Source organism: Agrilus planipennis, unplaced genomic scaffold (assembly GCF_000699045.2).
Source record: "Agrilus planipennis isolate EAB-ADULT unplaced genomic scaffold, Apla_2.0 scaffold333, whole genome shotgun sequence".
NCBI classification, from domain to species: Eukaryota; Metazoa; Arthropoda; class Insecta; order Coleoptera; family Buprestidae; genus Agrilus; species Agrilus planipennis.
In genome coordinates this window covers 25,463-33,561 of record NW_020439207.1, presented here as the reverse complement: position 1 = coordinate 33,561, position 8,099 = coordinate 25,463, and the positions used below count along the sequence as shown (strand labels likewise).

Here is an 8,099-nt window from a genome sequence, read left to right as displayed (position 1 = left end):
CTCGGATGAGTTGGGTGGGCACTCGCTCTAAAAAAGCGAAACTAAGAATGAGCGAAAAGAAAGAAGCTAAGATTAGAAGGTAGCGTAGGAGCAAATGCTTTTGATAATTGTGTTGCACGCATGGATTTTTGTTTGGTGAAAGATGGAGCTGTTTTGGAAGTAGGGTTTGAGGGAGATAAAAGCGGCTAGGGCCTTGGCACGGGTGGCAAGGATGTGTTTTCGCCATGTAGGTGTTCCTTTGAAGACGATACCAAGGTAATTAGCAGAACTGTTCCATTTTACGGGATGGTTGTTAATGGTGATAATGGGAGGTTTTCGAACCCTACGGGAGAACAAAATTGCTTTCTACTTGGCTTCGTTAATGGAGAGTTTCCAACTTCGATACCAATTTTTGGAGTAGGGGTAGGTACTTGTTCAATTTTGCGGAGCACTGAAGAATGGTTTGAGCAGAGCCAACGCGGACACGTAAGGTTCTGTTAGAGAGGAAGGATCGAATAACGTCGATTAGGAAATGTGGGATGTTGAGGGCAATAAGTTTCAAGATGAGACCTTCGTACCAAATTCTATCGAAGGCTTGCTGGATACTCACCAGAAGCATGGAAGTGTGACAGTATTTGTTTAGGTAGTGAGAAATATCACCGGAAAGACGGAGAAGTTGTTGGCCAGTGTCGTCCTGACTGCGGAAATCGTATTGAAATTCATGGAGAAGGTTGTTTCTCTCTACAGGTCAAGAAGCCGGTTCAACTACTTTGATTAGCGAACTGAGCAGTCTAATGGGCATGTAGCTTGAGGGAGAGCTGAAAACTTCGTTTTCTTAGAGAGACAGATGACTGTAGCTTGTTTCCAGACCAGGGAGAAGTGTTGGAGCCGCACGATAGCGTTTATAATGTTGCAGAGTGCGGTTACGTGTTTCGATGGCAAGACTTTTAGGAAACCGTTCGGAATTGCTTCCGCGCCAGGGGCTTTTCTCTTTTCCAGAGATCGGAGTGGGGGATGTAAGTTTAAAAACGGAAACAGTAGGGGCGAAGTTTTGGGAGGCGACGTTGACCGACAAGAAAGTGGAGAGCACTGGAGACAGAGATAGAGAAAATTGCAGCTTTATCCTCTTCTCAAGTGAATACGGAGCCGTTGTGTTTTAGCGACGGGAGATGTGGGGCTCTGTTTTAAAGAGAGCGGATCACTTTTCAAGTGCTTTTGAGATGCGGCCGGAGCAGGGGAGAGTGGTACCTTGGGATAACCGCTATATGTAGCGCGGTGATTCCCTTTACAGTAAGCACAGGAGGATATATCTTTTCTGTTCTTTTGCCTTACATTCGGCGGTAATATGGTTGCGGCCGCAGAAGGAGCAGACCCAGGCTTCGTGGCAGTGGTTGCCCGTATGAGAATGTTTCATACAACGGGGGCACTGGGCGACTTCTTTGATGGCTCTTTCCGGCTCAACTTTCATGTTGAAACCGCAGAGCTTTCTTAGTTCGAAGATAGACTTGGACTTAGAGGAAGACTTGTCTAGACGGACGGACACTGATGGCCAGTAACAAGTTCGGACTGAATATTGTCCGTGGGGATGGCTTCGCAAACTCTGCTGAAGTACGGATGGCATAGACTGATCGAGTCTTGGGTGTTAATGGCTGGACGGGCGGTAAAGCCGTGGCAGTTCATGACTCTGCGGATCTTCGGCCAAAGAGGGTTTTGGCGGACAGCTTTAGCGCCGTGGCTTGGATGTTCCATTTCCGACTTAGTGTCCGTGGACGTTGACGAAGACGATGAAAAAAAAAGGTGTTCGTCTCCAGTGTTTATTGTGTATAGGCGGTGGTTTCGATTTGGAGTGAGCCTAGAAGGAGCGTAAGTTTCGGACACTGTGTCCGTGCATATGGGGCTTAGAGGCGCATGCTGTGAATGACGACGGATGAACTAGTTTAACGTAGCGAGTTAGGACTACAGATCGCCCACTAGGGTTAAGGCTTCCGCAAGGGGAAGTCCCTCCAATCCCTCCAAGAGTTGAGAGGTCTTGGGGGTACCCATTGTGAGAACAGCTAACGCACACTCTTATGTAGTCGTGCTGGTATACGGAAAAGAGATGTTAGGTTAGGTTATATCGGTTAGTGGTGTGTAAGTTCAGTGGGAGATTGCGTCTCCGTCCCAAAGAACTGTAGGTTTTTAATAGTTAAAATAAAAAGGCAATATACTTGGTTTACTCTTGTTTACTGAACGGCTGGGCTGTTAAACTTGAAAAATAAATGGAAATTATGCCCTGACGGTAGATACGATCGGCTGGAGCGTTCGGCTGTCGAACAGTGTGTGTATATATATACGGTGTGTGTATATATATATATATATATATATAGGTAATTTCTCTATATTACCAAAGGTTTCCAACTAAAGAATCAGTAGGAGTGATTAAAACTATAATTTTGTTGTGATGCAATGTCTGCATCTAGGACATAACTATGCATGAAGTTATGAAGACTGATACATATAACAACACAACAAAAGCTGAAACCTGTTAATACATAATGATTCGGTAGGAATGAATTTAATATTAGGGAGAACACTTTACTTTACTAACTTTAGGAAGTGCCGTTATGAATTTATAAAGCGTGAGTTCGTAGCTAAACAAAACTGTAACGTACACTTCCTCTGTATATATTAACACATTGTTGCGAAGGAATAAACAAAACTTCTTAATTTTGTAGTACAAAGAGATCAATAGCCTTTCTTAAAGATAGTATTAAAAATTAATATAGTACCGGTAATAAATAGGTGCCTACGTAGATTTTTTAGATGTAATTTGTTAGTTTGATAATCGACCACTTTAATAGATACATATATCAGATTGTTATCCACACTCCAAAGGTCTTACTCGATAATGATTTACCTTAAACAAAAAGAACTGAACAATACGGTAACATCCTAAAAATTAAAGTATTTGTGCCGAATTTGCAAATTTAACCGTCGGTCACCTAACCAAAGTTATTTGTCTACTCTAAATGGTCAAAATGTTAAATTGCTTTAAAAAAAATGGGACCTACTGACATTAACAATTGCACAAATATCTTGTTTCTTGGTATAAAATGAAATATTTCAGTAATCATTAATATCAGTAGATGACGACATACTGCCACAACGGGATATTATATCATTTTGCTTTTTGGTCAGTATTTATCGAAACCACGTAACATAAACTTATATAATGCTGTTTTTATTTAGAAAATTTTCGAACGTAGTAAAGGCCTTTAGCATAATAAAAAATCGTTCTTTTATTAATTATAATACATTCAAGGTTTAGTTAATCAATTCCAGTAGAACATTATAAAAATCGACGTTAAAATGCTCAGCAGCTTTTCAAAAGAAAAATTTAAATATCAATTATTGTATTTATAAACCGAGTATTGTTCAGAGTTGACCTAGTGACAAAAATATACCGTAATTATTAGCAGATGGCATGTTTATTGTTGATTGTATTATTTCTATTATTTAACTAAGGTATAACCACACTATAAGAAGTGAGACAAAATGTGAGAAAATGGTAGAAACACAGTAAAAAGGTTGATTAATAGTGAGGGTAAATTGAATACATCAGGAAAAATAGGTATAAGAAAGGAAAAATAGGTATAAGAAAGGAAATACGAAAGAAATTTGAACTAAAAATAGGCAGAAAAAATACATACAAGGAAAGGGAAACAAAATTAAGAGATTTGAAAATACAGCAGGAGCAAATGAATAACTGGAGANTCGCCTTAATTACGAAATATCTTTAGGGTTATGTTTCTAAGTTACGGTAAGGATCACTGTGTACATCGTCCTTGTTACCACGTGACTTTTAGTTATTTATGATATTTATTGTTTTATCTATACTTGTGTTATTTGAAGTGACTTTAATTTTTAACTATTTATTATTTTATCTATAGATACATTGTGTGTTATAAGTGATTTTAATTAATTTTTCTAATTCATTATTTTAATTTATCACACATAAATACATGTTTCATCGGACTATGTTCAACGACAAAACCACCGGAACCTTGGGCTCTCATATCCTATAGGTAACTTAGAAACCTAACCCTAAAGATGCTTCGTAATTGAGGCGAAACGTAGATTGTCGGTTTCGTATAAATAAAAAACCTTTGCCCCATTATAGCTTCATTTCCTATTAACCACAATACAATTTTGGGGAAGAAATGGCAACAAAAAATAAGATTCTACTCTTGGACAAGTAAGCATATTAAAAGATGGACCCAAAGTGGTTATACTAGGTTCAAAATCAGGAAATTTTTGATGTCTTAGAGCACAACATTTGAGAAGGCTACGATTGAGATAGAAGCTGCAGAACTTTACACTAATAGTGTAATAATGATCTTTTCCTTGACCTTGAGTGTTCCACTAGTTTAATTGCGCTGCCAAGAAATACTGTTATGAGACGAAGCTGCACAGCCATGACGGTTTACGACAGAACATCAGCAAATCCGCTTTAATGTCACTAAATATCACTCATAACGCTACAGATGCATCATTTGAACACTTTTATAAATTATATTTTGGATTAAACTATATCACACGTAATTCCGTTTTGATTAGTGAGATCAGTGTCTTATTTTTCTTCAGTTGTACTTATTGTTAGTTATATCGAATTAATTGAGTAATTGTGGAACTTAGAGAGTAATTGAAAAACTTGCGGAGTATTTTGAGTACAGTTCTGCTGATGTATATCCCGATAACAGTGAGAAAAAACTGTGACGTAACTAAGTAATTGGGTGAGGAAGGTAGCGTTTCGGAATTGAAGAGAGCTGAAGCTATAGGTTATTGTTTTTTTCAAGGTAGCAGTCATCAAAAATAGCTTTAGGTACCTAGGCATTTTCATTTGGTGTAGTATGATAATATTAACAATACATGCATAAGTACAAACCCCTACAAATAAAGCGGAAAGGACCCTAAGCAAAACTATAACTTCATAATAGAGAGAAATTCAGATATTTCTTACTTTTTGGCATATTTATCAAAATAACATACGAATAAAATAATTCGAAGTGGTCTGTATTCTGTCGAAACTGCCAGACGCGGATCGCGATTTCGATCTTTTTGGATGTCATCAGCGCGTCACAGACAGCTCCGACAGAACACAGACTAACTTTTACCTGCTGCCTTAACAGCGCGTTTTAGAAAATACCACAAATGGCGCGATAAACGCCATCTGTAGTACGATGCTACATTTTAGGATTACGTATGCTCCAACAAGGTGCATTTGTGTGGATATTTACTTGTTGAAACGAATCCCGGCGTAGCTAACCTCAAAATAACATACCTATATTTTATTTATTATATGTCCATTAAAAACTTACTATTTGCATAATAATTCTTTTTCGATACATATGACTGTGTTATTAATCGTCATTATTCAATTCGCCTGCATAAGTAATTGTTTAATCGTTTTCTTATTTATGGATGTTAAAGACAAGAGGTTACTGTTTGCCATTGGATTAATTATCTAATGAAAATGATAAAAGGGATTTATACAGCAATACAACAATATATATATATATTTGATTGATTTTTGCCTCACGACTTCGTTACAATAACAGTAATTAAACTGTGCCCTCTGTAGTGCGATCAAACCCAACTAAAACCCCCACTGGTCTGCGGTAGTTGGCAGATAAAAGTGCCCAATTGAATGACTCAGGAAAGATTAAATTATAGACCAGGCTTGGACAAATGGCGGCCCGCGGGCCGAATCCGGTAGAATTTTATCTGGCCCGTGAATATTGTATATATTATTAAAAACACAAATATTAGTTTTTGTCTAACATAAATTGGTGCATAAAAAATTTTAGATAAAATATTAAGCAATACTTATACACATTACCAGGGCCGGTGGGAGCCAAAGTTTTCTCTTGGACAACCGCTCTTTTCAGCGCCTCCTATTCGAAAATATAATTATGATAATTGAACAATTACAGTATGTATAATAGTCGCACAATTTTATTAGTTATTATACTTATTATATCACATTATTGCATGAATAAACAAAATAACTTAAATCTAAAGCCGCCATTTTCTCCTGCGATATGGTAGAACGCAAGTTACATTATATTAATTTTAATTTGGAGAAATATCTTTCCGCAATAAATTCGCCGAAAATTGAACGAAATAAAAGCAGATATAGATCTACTGAAGGTGCATGCATCGTAAAACACTAAAGAAATAATGAAACTGAAACAGATGTATTTGCTTAACATATTTTTCAATTCGAAGAGTCTGAACTAATTTTCTCAAAAGTTATAAAAAAACAGCGGCTTTTTGCCCGTTGTAACTTATTGTTGCAATTCTAAGTAACGTTTGATCGACTTGCTTACTATATGATTTATTTTTTATTGGTGCCATGCTTTTTGCGAAAATAAACTTAACTGACAAAAGAAATTTCCTGAAAGCATAACATTTTCTTTTTATATCTATAGTACAGAGCCGGGCAAACTCATTGTTGGTTTTAAAATTCATTAATTGACATCCTTAGCAAAAAATATACTTAAAATTACAAAAAAAACCTGTTTGGCCCGAGGTCAAATTTTCATCCGCAATGTTGCCCGATTATCAAAATATTTGCCCACCCCTGTTATAGACCATCATATGAAATAAATTTTATGTTTTATATGGTAATACATTTACATCTCAATGTGAGATGTATTTGTAAATCTCAATGTAATACTTAAATCAGGCTATCATTTTAAATAAAGCTTAGATTAGGGAAGAAAAAAGAAACTATCTACTTACTTTCAGAAATAAAATAAAATTTGTATGTGGATATGATACAGATTTTAAAGTTTTATTAGGTGCAACGTATTTCAAGTGACATGAAGGGTAAAAAGTTTGAAGCAGATTAATTCTTCAGAAGCATCTAAACATAACCACATATACTTGAAAATATCATGAAAAAAGGAAACTACTTTTTCAAAAACTAAATAAACAATTGGACATGTCGCAACTACATACTTTATATTATTTGTAACCTTCAAAAGATTCACTTGTATCTGTCATGACAGTTTTTTAGTGTTTGACTATTTATGAAGATGTTTGGCAATTGTTTTAACCAAAGATTTTGAATTAATTAAATGAATAATGAACTTGATTTTACTTCAAACCTTATTAAAGCAAAAATTACACTGTACAATGTGATATACCTCAGTAAAAGTATTAGATTCAAAAGAAAAGGTGTATTTTCCATGTTTATCACTAACACATTAGGTATGCAGGTTTATAAAAACCTGTAATCTCTTAATGTCACAATAATATTAATCATTTCAGAAGGAATACACAATCTATATAAAACTTACCAGATTTATGCTCGTTTAGTCTGTTGTAAGATATTTACACATTGCGGTCGTTTCAGGTTTTTCCCTCTTCTGATACTCTTCTAATAATTTTCAAATACTTGGACAGTTTTCAATGTGCGTATAGTGGATATGATTACCATTCACGTAATCCACCAAAAAAAACCATTAAACACTTACATTACACACATTCGCAGGTACACACCACGCGCGCGTTTTTGTCAACTCAACTGAACAAATAAACAACGAGCGAACTGTTACTGTTCAGCAGTAGAACTATAACTACTATACGTTCAAGCGTTGTCGCACGCCGATATTTCCGTAATATTGCGATTTCTGCTAGCAATTGCCTGGTCCACGCTGGTTAATTTTGTCCCTTGCATCTGCTGGCACTCAATTATACGGCAGATCTGATCTGAAGGTGTTCAAAAATCAAAATTATTTATTCCAGCTAGACCAATGTTACGTCGTGGATCTGAAAATAAACGAATTATCAAATTAATACGTAGATACCCGTTATACATTCAACTTTTATCTCGGTTATGTTAGCCGAACTACTCAAAATTGTAGAAAGAGGAATATAAATTATAACCGGGAGGATACCGTGTAGAGGAAGGCGGTGAGATTGCAGGTGCCTACATTCTATTACCTACTGGTCCTGATTACACATAGTACTTCAATTACGGTGTAACCAAACAGCAGATTTGACAAAGTCGGCATCACACTGTATGAAAACCACCAACCTTCCCTCAGAAGCTTCTCTTCCCCCGTTTACAAACG

The 8,099-nt window shown here is 36.3% G+C and overlaps 1 long non-coding RNA gene across 1 annotated transcript in view; it reads right to left on the bottom strand.

Annotated features, from left to right (window-relative positions):
- LOC112905537 overlaps positions 1 to 7,790 on the bottom strand; it is a 154,180-nt gene extending 146,390 nt beyond the window's left edge. Inside the window, exon 1 of the long non-coding RNA XR_003231853.1 lies at positions 7,323 to 7,790. This is a non-coding gene — a long non-coding RNA (uncharacterized LOC112905537). The remainder of the gene's footprint in view (positions 1 to 7,322) is intronic.
- Between the last annotated feature and the right edge of the window lie 309 nt (positions 7,791 to 8,099).